Here is a 12,927-nt window from a genome sequence, read left to right as displayed (position 1 = left end):
TATTTTTCTTCCTTTTTTAACCGTTTATATAGTCCAGTGAAACACGACCAAGACAGAAATTCGAACGTTTATAGCTGGATCTTGTAACGTTCGATTCAATTCCCAGCTGCACGGTTCTCTGACGGCCGTCCGTTAAATATAATCGGCGTTCGATTCGTAAACGTCACTCGCGTATTATCGCTGTCACGGCTTAACGAAGTGGCCGATTAACGATCGACTCGCGTAACCGCCGACGGATAAACCGCTGCGCGAAACCAGAAGACACGTGGAAAGTAGGAAGACCGTTCAGCGGTTTTCAAGGCGTGCTTCCATTTTATGGGGACAGGAGAAATTTAGTTGCATGTGTAAAGTAAGATTGAGTACTTCTCACTTGAAACGAGAATAAACGTCCTGTTAATTTTGAAAGTGGACTAAGTTATATATTTTTAATTTCGAGATAAAATTTAACACTAAAACTACCAGACGAGACAAAATTCATTTTGCAATTATTAAAAAAATAACAAATGTTTTCTGAGAAGTTATTAAATAGGTGATTTAGCAATACGCAAACTGAAATATAAATCAATTAAAGCTTCAATAGATGCACTCTTGGAGTTTCCATAGAGAAATTTAACTGTTCGGTAGTTTAAGTGTTAAAGGTCAGCGTTTGAATAAAATAAAAAATATTTTTACATTACGTAACATGATGTGGCAGAAAATATTTAGTATCTAAACATGAGAATTTACTATGATTGTGTATTGTTGTGTAGAATTTATAACGAAATATAATCTTTGATGCTTGAAATGAATTAAGGGTACAAATAATTCATTCAGAAAATGGCAAATATGTTACTGTAGAAATACTTGTGTGTAAATGAATTCTAGAATATTGTTTTGAGAAATGTGGTACGTTTGAATAACTTGTTTATGATAATGCAAAATAGGAAATAATATAATATGAGAATGATGATTATGGACATGAAGAAACAATAATATACAACAGGAAATGGTAATATAAACTTAGATATCAAATTATGGGCACTTGTGATACAAATAAATCCTGTTCATGGTAAATGTAGAAAAATAATACCTAAGTAATACCTAGTAACTATTTGATTGTGTAATTATTTATTTGTAATATTTTCAAGTGAATGGATCGTAGCTCGGGCAAGTATTCGCTGAAAGAAAAAATCGAAATACCAATCGTATTCCACTAAAGAGTGGGATCGATAGACACACAAACGAAGAGTACTGTGCAAATCCATTTAAAAAATTGAAACTGCTACCCGCAGGTGCATTGCCATATTTGCGGGAAAAGTATGACCCCAGAAGGTTCAAAAACTCGCTAAACTATTTAACTTCCTCCGCTAATGTTTCCCGTCTATTTTTCACAAACAAAAGTGTGACATATTTGCTTCAAGTAATTAACGTAAATCTTTTTAACTACACAAACGAATAGTATAACGTAATATACGGATCAATGAAATATGTACTAGTAATAAATAACAGCAACATCAAAATTTACTATATTGATATTTAAAATTAACGAATATTACATTTTATTATTTATTTTCTTATTAAATAAATGCACGTTGCATTTCAATATCGATTAAATACAGTTCATCGTTGTAGAATTTAATTTGTTACATCCAATATTTCATGGCATTCAAATTTGTGTATTTAAAATTTGAATAAAAGAACCTTTAATTTGTCAATAATAATTATTAGCCATTTAATAAAAGTAACAACCAAACCGTTTAACGAATAAACTTTTCGAAATTTAGTACTGAATACAAAGTAATTAAGAATTAATGTAATGTGCACCGTTCAGATGAGAGATTTCAGAGTAATTATTAAAAAAAGAATGTGATATTAAATTAAGGTAACAATAGTATACGTGATTAGCAAATGTAAATCAGAATCCAAATAAATTTTGCACGGTGAATGTTTCTTTAAGGTATATTCCATTGCCTCGCATAATTTATTTTGAATTAACATAATACTAAGGGTGACATTTGCAACCAAGCGTACTCTTCACAACGTAACGATTGTTCACTGTTAATATTTCGCGAGAAGGGAGTGCAATTTCTCGAAAGCATGATGCAGAATACCATTACTTCTTCATGAATAGAAATTGTATACGATAGAGTGAGACTCGCTTATAAAAGGGCTTACTTATATTCAAGATGTACGTTCAACCCCTTAATGCACGAATCTGTTTAGCTTAATCGCGCGTTATTTAATATGATTAATATTAAACAGCTTAATGTTAGCACGGAAGTATAATGCAGTTTTACACACAAACTGTTTGCATATTGAATCAATCTTGTTAATTTACAACCAACAAGTTTCAGTTTATCTTAGTTACTCAAATGTTTATTGTTAATTTAAGACAAGTAATAAACTCTTAAATAACTAAAATAAACGGAAACTTTTTGATATTAAATATGTGTAAATGTATAGTTGCATTATTTGAGTATTAAGAATATATGTAACTATAAAGTTTGTATAATTTTGATTTCTGAAGGTTACATATTTATTGTATAAATTATTGTAGTATTATACTAATATGTGTTATTATACATTTAGTCACTTGTGCATTAGTAGTTTCAAAACTTTATTCAACTTTAATGCAGCATTTTAAAAACAAGTACGATTGAAATTCATGGGAAACTGTAACAAAGTTAAAATGTGTTGCATGGTTGATCATAGAACGTAATCTAACTTTCCAAATATATCAGCATTCTGAAGTAACATTTCACAGTGAAAAATAATACACAAAAATTTGAAAAGACGAGTAATAGCGCAATAAACACTTTAATATCTGTTATTAATATTAAGCACTGATACACATGTGAAGCACAAAAGCAAACAATTGAAATTTTCATTACACAACTTCAAAATAATTTCCATTTGTAAACGATGATTACCGAACCATATTCTCGCAGCCAACCAATGAAAATCATTAACTCGCAAATTAACGGTGCATCCCATCGTCAATATTTAAACACAAACAAGTCAATTCACTGATATCAGTAAAAAATAGTGAATTTTTCCAGAATAAACATTCCGAAATAACTCTCGACCAACAAGCACAATGTACCATTATAAGCCATTAACGAAAGCATCTCAATTATTCCCAGTCCCTGTCAATTTCCAGTGTACAGAATTTATACAAATTTTAAGAAAATTCAACACATTGATTGAAAATTCGAAGAAAGTCACATCACTGTATCACCTCACGTTTTCCACAATATCACAGACATTCGTCCATTCGAGTAGGACGAAATGTATCAAAAAAGCTCAGAGAATTCAATATGATCCTCGATTTATCTCGATTTATGTTCAATCATTGTAAAATGCACGTTGAAATCGATATATATTACAGCAAACACCTCGATTATCTGGTTTAACCCTTAATCCAGTGTTCTTCTGTACCGTAACAGACAAAATAAATAATTTATTGTTATAGTTATTATTATAAAAGTTAATGACTTCAAGACAAAAATATTATGATTCATTTAAAATAATAATTTACAAGTATTTAATATAATTTAAAAAAAGCGTCAGACACTATTGGATTGTTAAAAGTTAATCGAGTTCTTACTGTACAGTGAACGGTCAAATTATTAGAGCCACTTGCATAAATTGTCGATTTCTTAAATTAAAATAAAGAAACTTCAATTTTACTTTAATTAAAACTATTTCTTAAACGATTAATTTTTAATTGAAACTTAGTTATGCTGAATTCTTATCATCTTATTAACGAAGTAAAATAAAAAAGATTTTAAAATTCGTTAAAGAAAGCAGTCAATGTCCTCGATTGTCCTGGGAATCCACTGGACCTCAACTCAATTGAGAATGCGTGGGAACTATCGAAAAAGGAAATTTCATATAATTTCAACAAAAATTCATCAACAATAAATATTATTTAACACAATCTTTATAGCAGTATGCCACAGTAACAATGAAATAAACTAAATTACCTGAAATATATCGAAAATATAATAACGTCGCTGAATACTGACCGCCTTATTACTCTCCAACCTCACTTTTGTGTTTACATAAACAAAGTCGAAATATTCTTCACACCTATCTTCGATGAACAGTCAACAAATAAAGATAATCTATCATAAAATTGAAGATTATAAAATAATACCCCGATTAAGCAAGATATATTCTCAGATGTCAAAGCGTTAAACCAAACAGCGTCAAATGAGGTTACCCAGCACAGAGTAAACAGGAATAAGAAAACATTTGACCAATAATGAAGAAATTCTACTTTAATTTCAAATTCTAACCTCAAATTTGACGTAAAGCAATTAAACGCGAAATATTCAAACACGACAGCTCTATCCCTCGATTCACGTATTATTTCACTTCAGCACTAAAACTACCAAACGGATCACGATTATCCATTGCTGATTTCTTCTTTCTGAAATTATTAAAAAGATAACAGTTGTTTCTGTGAGCAATTATTAAAGAAATTGATTTAGCAATACTCAAACTCAATTGTAAACTAACTACAGTCTCAATAGATGCAATCTTAAAGTTTCCATGGAGGAATTTCAAAAAGTCAATTTAACTGTTCGGGAGTTTCAGTGTTAACGCAGTCGAAAATGTAATCAATATTCCACTAGAAATTCACGAAAGTCACAGGGAAAAATCTTTCAAATGCAAAGGATCAAGTTAACAACCAATGTCGTACGACAGAAGACTCGTTCCATTGAATCACTGAATAAATATTCATCCTAGAACCCGCCTCAAACTGAATCACTGTTGATGGAGGTAACATTAACCCTAGAACTACCGAGCATTCAATACGATTGACATGTAATCCCTATAAAAATAGTAACAATAGATTATTTTCAGTTTCTTCAGACACTCATTATAATATTCAAATGAAATTATTTATTTTCAAGATCATTTCGAACGTTCGATGCTTCGAAAATATCAATAATCGCGAAACAAGAAAACCGAAAGCAATGATTCCGACTGGCACGGCAGTTCCAGTGTTAAAGCAATCTTACCGTTCATCTCGTGGATCTCACCTCCGCAGGGATAAAACGAATTTCTCACACGTCGCCTTTAATTATTCGATACACCCACTGTGTTACCTATGAAATGCACACACCGACGATCATCCGGATCGCTCAGAATGACGCGGAGCTAGGAGAGACGCGTCATTTCACCGGCGATCAGAAACTGAATGCGTCGCGGTCCGAGTTAAGGCTCGAATGTAACCGAGAGGATTGTTGGGGAACCACCCCTCGTGCCAACGGAGGGATAAGGGTAGGGTAAGGGTGAGTCGTGGAGCGAAGGAGAAGGACGGCGACGGCGGGAGGGGTGGCGGGGGAGCGGGACGGAGAGGGGCGACAAGGGTGAATTCACGTTGGGGACGTTCCCGAGCTTCTGCGCACTACTGCCCCAGTAACACACCCCCGTAGAAGCGGCCGTTGGAAAATTCGAGTCGCGTGCAAGCTGGAACAAATTCTATGGTTTTTCGGGAACTGTGAGGATCCCGACTGTTCCCTTCCGCCACTTTTGCATCGAATTTTTCCGCGATTGCGGCCCGATTGCGCGGAATCATCCGTGAGATCGGGATTAATCCTTTGAGTGCGATATATCGAAACTTGTGGAAAGTTTCTTTTTAATTTTGTTAGTAATAAAGGAAGTTTAACATGCTTTCAGTGCACCTAACCCTCCATTTACACGGTAGATTGGTTCTCCCTGTAAATTGATATCGTGCAATTTGAGTCCACGATTCACTTTCGAAAGAAATACACCTGTAATAAATTTAACAAATCCGTGTGAAACAGTATTATTTACTTCCTTGTAAAATAGAAAGTTATATACATATTTTTAAATAAAAATGCATTATTCCAACAAGATTGCATATGTAATCCAGGAAACAAAAGAAACATTAATGTAATTTTTGCATTTGTCTGGCCTAACTGTGTTAAAGTGAAATGCAAGTATTGTTTAAATGGTGGTTCTTCCACTTTTTCTTCAACTGTGTTAAACCGAAATCGCGCAATTCGAATGCCGTGTAAATCGAGAACTAAGTGTATTGTGTAAACGTTTTGTAAACTTTAGATGAAAATTTATCGAAATATGAATTTTTGTTTATAATTATGCATCTTTGTTTAAAATTGTCTTGCATTTTTCGAATAAGTATAAACATTTTCCCTGGCAGTCAAAGGGTTAAAAGGAAGTTTGTTTCCGCTTTGTTGGGAGTTCGGGCGGCAGTATTTGTTGTTTTATTGGCTTTTCTTTTAGGCGCAGCGGGTTTGGCGAAGTTGTAATTTGATTGTTATATTAGGCATGGGAATTTAGATACTGAATTTTTAATGTTCGTTTTAGTGGCAGCGATTTTTAATAATGTTATTTTTAATATTATAATGCAATTTGTGATGTTGTGGGACTTATGAGTTGAATTAAGGGTTTGTTGTTGTAATAAAGTAACCGAAGATATGCCAGTTTAATAGGATTTTATGCTTTAGTTTCTGGAATTGTGAAAATCTTAATATAATAAATTCACTATAATAAATTCACAAATTCTCCATAAAATTATTAGTTTACAAATGCAATACATTGCTTGTAATCTACTTGTTTAACAGCTACAAAGTCTCAGTACTACAAATCAAATACTACAAATTTAGAAAGAGAGAAAAAAGGAACATTACACTAACATTTCGAAATGTTAACTACCAGGAAAAGTTACACGAAATTAAAGCATCATACTTCTTTTTATGTATCCGTCCGCTTTCATATCATCCTATCAAGTGTTATTTCTCCCTAACGATCACTCTTCACGAAAATCAATTCGAGCCAATCATCGCGGAAGATAACAATCCCGTGAACCCCTAAATTCCGGCAAATTGCGATACGCGGGGCCATCTTTCCTCGGCGACACACAATACGGCGCATAATTACAATTTGCAAAGCCGCTAATTGGCTACGAAACCATGGGGTTCGTTTGACCGAGACCCACCACTCTGATTTATCCCGGCGGTCGATTAAATTGTGGTTAAAAAAGATATACGGAAATTCTTCCATTGTGACCATTATCGCCCCACCACCCTCCCTCATCGCCCCTGCACGACGATCTCGCAGAAGGGGGAGAGGAAACATTATACTATCTGATTTCGGGACCTTACAGATCTCGACTGTCACAATTCACCCTTGATAATTGAGTTCCTTATCTTGATTATTTCACGGCAATCAATTTTCCCGTGCCGGGGATCGAATTACAACGCGGCGAAAGTTACGCGAAATTTTATCAGTGCGCTGTTTCCCATGACGAAACACTTCTCGACACTTGTTCGAAGTTGCGAAACAATGCGACGAATCACGCTTTATCCTTTCATTCGGTTATTTCACACTAAAACTATTAGGCGGGACGAAATGACCCATTCCTGATTTCTTCCAGTTGCAATTATTACATAGGTAACATATGTTTCTCTAAGAAATGATTAATGAAATTGATTTAGCAATACGCAAACAGAATTATAAATCAATTAAAGTTTCAATAGATGCACTCCTGGAGTTTCTATATAGAAATTTCGGAAAGTCAAATTAACTACTCGGTAGTTTTAGTGTTAAGATCATTATACCCGTTTCTGTGAATTTCAGAGAAAGGGTACTTCTTTTGAAGATTGTAGCTGTAATTTAACTGTTATCAACGTATCGATTACAAACTGGTTCATCGAATATTCTTTTGTAAGTATATATAGAACAGTTTGAAGACATTTTTTCGCCGATTCGTTTTACATTTACTTCTAACACTAGAATTACACTACCTGAGGCTGTACAAATTTAGTGCTAGTAAACATTATATTAAGTAAATGAGTGGAACGATATACGAACCTATGCTTGAGGTAAACAATATTCACACAGACCAGAAAATACAAAGTTGAGAACCCTTTAAACTGTTGAGAGTTACAGCAACCATCTATTTCGTAAAATCATACACCAGTATAAACATCTTTCTAAACTATATTTTAATTTTATTTCGTCACAGTAAACTATTAAAGTTTACAGTAGTACCATTATTAGTACTACCATACTACTATTACTATTACGATTTACATATACTTCCTCCAATGAAACATTTCATATAAATTTCCCTTCCGTCTGGCTATTTTACAAAATAAAATCTAGATCCAGTAAAACACGAAACGCCTCTCGAAAAGGGAAAATCGACCGCCCGGCGTTCGAAGAGCGTGCACGTGTACAGTGCACACAAACTGGGTCCGTACTTACCGAGCGAAACGCGTTTCGCGCTGATTTCTCGCCGGCTTCCCCTCGGATCGCCGGATCATGGTCTCTTCTGCTGGCCGGATGTTCGAAAGGAACGGCACAAAGCTGCTCCCGAAACTTCCCGAAATACTTCGAATTCTTTTCCCCATCCTTCGGGGCGATTATCGAAGCGCGCGTTCAGAACACTCGTCTCGATCTCGCGCGGTGGCGGAGTTAGGAGAAAAGAGGAGGGGGACAGAGAGAATTTGAAAGGCACAAAGGGGGACGGACGGGATATCTCTAAGTTGAATTTTTCTTTTTTCTTTTCTTCTTCTTTTAAAAATTAACACGGGTAAGGGGTGTAAAGTTTTTCGACGACACTTAAACTCGAATTAAGGCAACTGGTTTTCGCGGGCGGGCTCAAAGCCGATTGAAATAAGCTTTCAGGAACGCGGAAAACGAGATTTCTCGAATTTTCGTTGACTTTTTCCGCTTTTTTTTGGATTTTTTTTTCTTTCGTTAGAAGAATTTCGAAGAATCTTTTTCTGGGGTAATTCTCGAATTGAAAAGATCACAGTTTCGTTAAGGCTCAGACCGACAGAATACGCGCGGGGCGTAGAGGGTCGCGAAGGTGAGAGAAAGCGTTGCTTATTGTCACGAGGTGGAACTTGGACGGCAATTTAAGGCACGGGGGATGGTTTTCGGTCGCGACAGCCCTGTATTAAGCACCGATGCGGAAGCGACACGGGTTTCGGGGGATGTTTTCTCGGATCGAGAGTAAGCGAATAGAAAGAAACATCGAGGAATCGCTGAGAAGAATTATCGAAAAATATATCTCTAACAAACTGATCGATCAAAGTTTCTGTGAACTAAAATTACCAAATCACTAAACTACTAGAATTACAAATTGACAATTTACTTGAATATAAATTTCGAAAGATTCGTTCACCACAAAAAGTGAAGTTTTGATCGAACCTCTAACTCAATCTAATCGAGTTTCCAACTGAATTTCTTTGGGGAATCAAGGAAATTACTTCAACGAAATTATCAAATAGAACGGAATTCAAAGAAAATTATTAAGAAATCAACGAACCAAGGATGACACTCGGAAAAGTCCGCGCGTGTCGCAGAAACGCGATGAAAATTAAGGAAACGAGTGAACCGCGTAGAACTGAACTAAGAAACTCACCCCCGAGTAGGAGAAACTGGAGAACCGAAACCCGGTTGGCGATGAAGAGGAACCGAACTTAAACGACGCGTGAACTTGCGAGTCAGTCAGGGTCAACGAGGGTAAACGAGTTAAGGGATGAGAAGAAAAAGGAGGAAACGGTTTGTAGGTTGGTTGGGAGAGAATGCAGAGGAGAGAGAACGGACTTCGGTTGTTCGCGTTTTGCGGTGGTGCCGAAGGGATGATGCAAGGACGAGGACTAGGACGAGAACAAGGATGTTACCCCGACGGCTGTCGCCAAAGAAGTGATAGGTCTGCGGCCTTGCGCGCGGTACCCAAACCAAAGGACACCGCCAGAGGATGCACATGCGCTGATATACCATAGCCGGCGCATGCACGCGATTGGTCCACGCTGACGGTGGTAGTTTTCCTTCTACCCCCACCAGGCTGGCTCACATCTTGCAACCCCTCTCGAGTGTCGCGCACACACGCACGCACGCACACACGTGTAGATGGAATAATTCGTCTGTTGAAATTTGAGTTAATAACAGTTGCTCTTGTCGTTTATGGTATCTTCTGATTTTGGGTTTTTTTTGTGTTATTGTCTTTATTAACTCTTTGTGCTCGAGAGATGCCTCACAGTTATTTGATTTGATATAGTGAAATTTAATGTTCAATATCACATTTTCCATAATCTGATTGGATATGAAACATTGAAATAAAATATTTCTATTCATTGATTCGTGTATTATTTTTATTTAAGGGTGTGATACTATATACCAAGTCCACTTAGATTCTGCATAAAATCACTGTAAATATATTTATGCCTGCTCCATGTTTTGTACGAGCAGCCTTGGTAGGTATTAAAAATGTAAATAATACTTAAAAACAAAATTGGCCGCAAACGATTAAAATAGTTGCCTCTTAATTCAGTAGTAGGAAACTAGTTTTAGAGAGAATGAATTACAGCTACTTCCAAATCTGCCTAGCAGCTTAAGTTTGACTCATCTTAAGTCACGAAGACTTACGAATAAAATTCGTCAGATTACTATAAACAATTAATATCAACAGCTTGCAACGGTCTGTAAATCGTATTTGACCTTCTTTAATTAAGAATATGACGTTCATTATTTTCAATGAATTTAAAAAACAATTACATCTTGATTCAAGATATCCAACCCTCAAACATTGTTCTATTTAAACGTGACTGAAAAATATGACAACTTGTAGCACCGACCTTTTTCTTATATTCCTTCACGCTATCATTACCGATAACACTATCCTAAAACAAATCACTTTAACAGCTAAACCGTTCAGTCAATCTCTACATCGAACAACAAATAGAAACAGAACATCATGAAACGGACCACATCTATCGATTTAACCACTTGCCACGCAATAATGAACGAGACTCGTGATGTAGATTTATAGATTACTTTAGTTAAAATCAATGTTATTCAATGCGCGTGAATCAAAATAAAAAAACTATTTAATATTACCAATTTACTATCTTCAAACTGAATTTGCACTTAAAGTGAAATGGAAAATTGTTGCGTTTCTTCCAAGTTGTTGGTAGTAAGATTTTACACAAGCTTAGCACTGCAATTATCGTACCAGTCAAAATGTCTGGTTTCGGTTTTCTTGTTTTGTAATTATTTATATACTAAAAGCATTGATTATTCGAAATAATTTTGAAAATAAATAGTTTTACTGAAATACTACAATAAATATCCGAAGAAATTAAAAATAATCTATTATTACAATTTTTATACGGATTACATATGAATCATATTAAATGCTCGGTAATTGTAGTGTTAATAGCAAAAGAAAATAATAAGACAAGAGGATAATCACAAAACACGAATCAGGTATCAAAGACAGTCCGAGCAGGAAATTTTCATAATAATTTCCGCAATCTATTATTCTATTGTTCCCAGAAAAATTGATGTTGGTTCATTAGGATCTTGAAAATTAGGAATTCAAACGTAGACAATTAACGTGTTCGCGACCAAGTGTCACCTACGTAATGCTATTAATTACCATTCCTATGATGACATCAATATATATAGTTTACGTATGGCATACCCTATTGTCGCTTTGGCTACGTAAAAATATCACACATATATAATACTTATGTAACATACTTTGTTTGGTTCGTTTACTATGTTTTAATCCTTCCGTCCGGAATGGTACACATAGGTAAATACCATGAACATTTTAAATTACCGAAAAAATAGAAAACACCCTAAAGATAAAGGAAAATTGTACCACTCGGAGATCTTTGCTTACAAATAATATTATTACTAGTGACTATCTTATTTCTTTCACGGGAAAGCTTCAATTTCACTTAAAAGCAGCTGTTCTCGTCCCACTTTTTGTTTTAGAGGAAAAAGTACATATTCAGGGACAAAAGGGTTAAAAGAGTACAAATTATATGAATAACATATCACATGAAACAATTGCAATAAGTACACGGTCCACAGTAAGGGTATTTCAAATTTTCTCGTGCTTGCAAACCTGTTAACATTAAAAGTACCAGACGGATTAAAATGATCCATTCCTGATTGGATTAATCCTTTTTGCAATTTTTAAAAAACTAACAGATGTATCTCTGACAAATGTTTAAAGAAATTGGCTTAGCAATGCGCAAACTAAATTGTAAATCAATAGAAGTCTCAATGGATGCACTCTTGGCTTTTCTATAGAGGAATTTCGAAAAGTGAATTGAACTGTTCGATAGTTTTAATGTTAAGATATATATTTCTACAGTTGCACCAATCAAAACTGTCATAAACATTCAGCAAATAATATTTATAACATTCGATACATGTCGAAACGACATGTTTCGTAAACCTAGTGTTAAACAAGCGCAAAAAATCCGACGAAAATCGAGCCTTATCAGACGAAGGGCAAGGGTGAGCCGCAAAGGGATGGTAATGCGAATCCGCGGGTGGGAGGGAAGTCGCCGGGGGGTGGGAGAGTGTCACTCAGGAGCACGACGTGTAAGAGAATGGTCACCGTCCCGGGGGGTGAATTGAGATGTACAGGCAATTTATGCAGGCACCACTTTCATTCGGAAGTCAGGGAGCTGACCATGAATGCTCGCAAACCAGGCACAGGGATGATAACACCGTGCCTCCTTTCGCCTGGCTACAACGCGATCTTTCCTCCGCCTGTCATCTCTTTCCGCTACAATTTCTCAATTACGATAGGGATTGCGCGGTACGAATCACCGCAATTACTGTAATCGTTTCTGGATATACAGTATTGGTCAAAAGTTTGGGTCCGATACATTCGTTAACCAGTTAACTGCGTTTGACGAGTATACGCGTCACCTTAACACTAAAACTACCAGACGAGGCAAAGTGACTCATTCCTGATATTTTCTGTTTGCAATTATTAAAAAGATAATAGATGTTTCTCTGAAAAATGATTAAGGCAAGTGATTTAGCAATACGAAAACTGAATTGTAAATCAATTAGAGTCTAAATGGATGCACTCTTGGAGTTTCTATAGAGAAATTTCAAAAAGTTAAATTA

At 35.4% G+C, this 12,927-nt stretch overlaps 1 protein-coding gene across 5 annotated transcripts in view; it reads right to left on the bottom strand.

Moving 5' to 3' along the window:
- Positions 1 to 12,927, bottom strand: part of rhea (Talin_middle and talin-RS domain-containing protein rhea) — a 90,917-nt gene that overhangs the window by 46,024 nt on the left and 31,966 nt on the right. Inside the window, exon 1 of one of the 5 annotated variants that reach the window (XM_076372862.1) lies at positions 5,010 to 5,170. The exons of the other annotated variants lie outside the window; for them this stretch is intronic. The gene's annotated coding sequence lies outside the window, so the exon portion shown is untranslated. Of the gene's footprint in view, positions 1 to 5,009; positions 5,171 to 12,927 lie in introns of those variants that run through there. 5 annotated transcript variants of the gene reach the window in all.

The sequence above is a fragment of the Nomia melanderi genome, chromosome 1 (assembly GCF_051020985.1).
Source record: "Nomia melanderi isolate GNS246 chromosome 1, iyNomMela1, whole genome shotgun sequence".
Lineage (NCBI taxonomy): Eukaryota > Metazoa > Arthropoda > Insecta > Hymenoptera > Halictidae > Nomia > Nomia melanderi.
The sequence above is the reverse complement of the archived record's forward strand: the minus strand, read 5'-3'. Positions and strand labels throughout refer to the sequence as shown.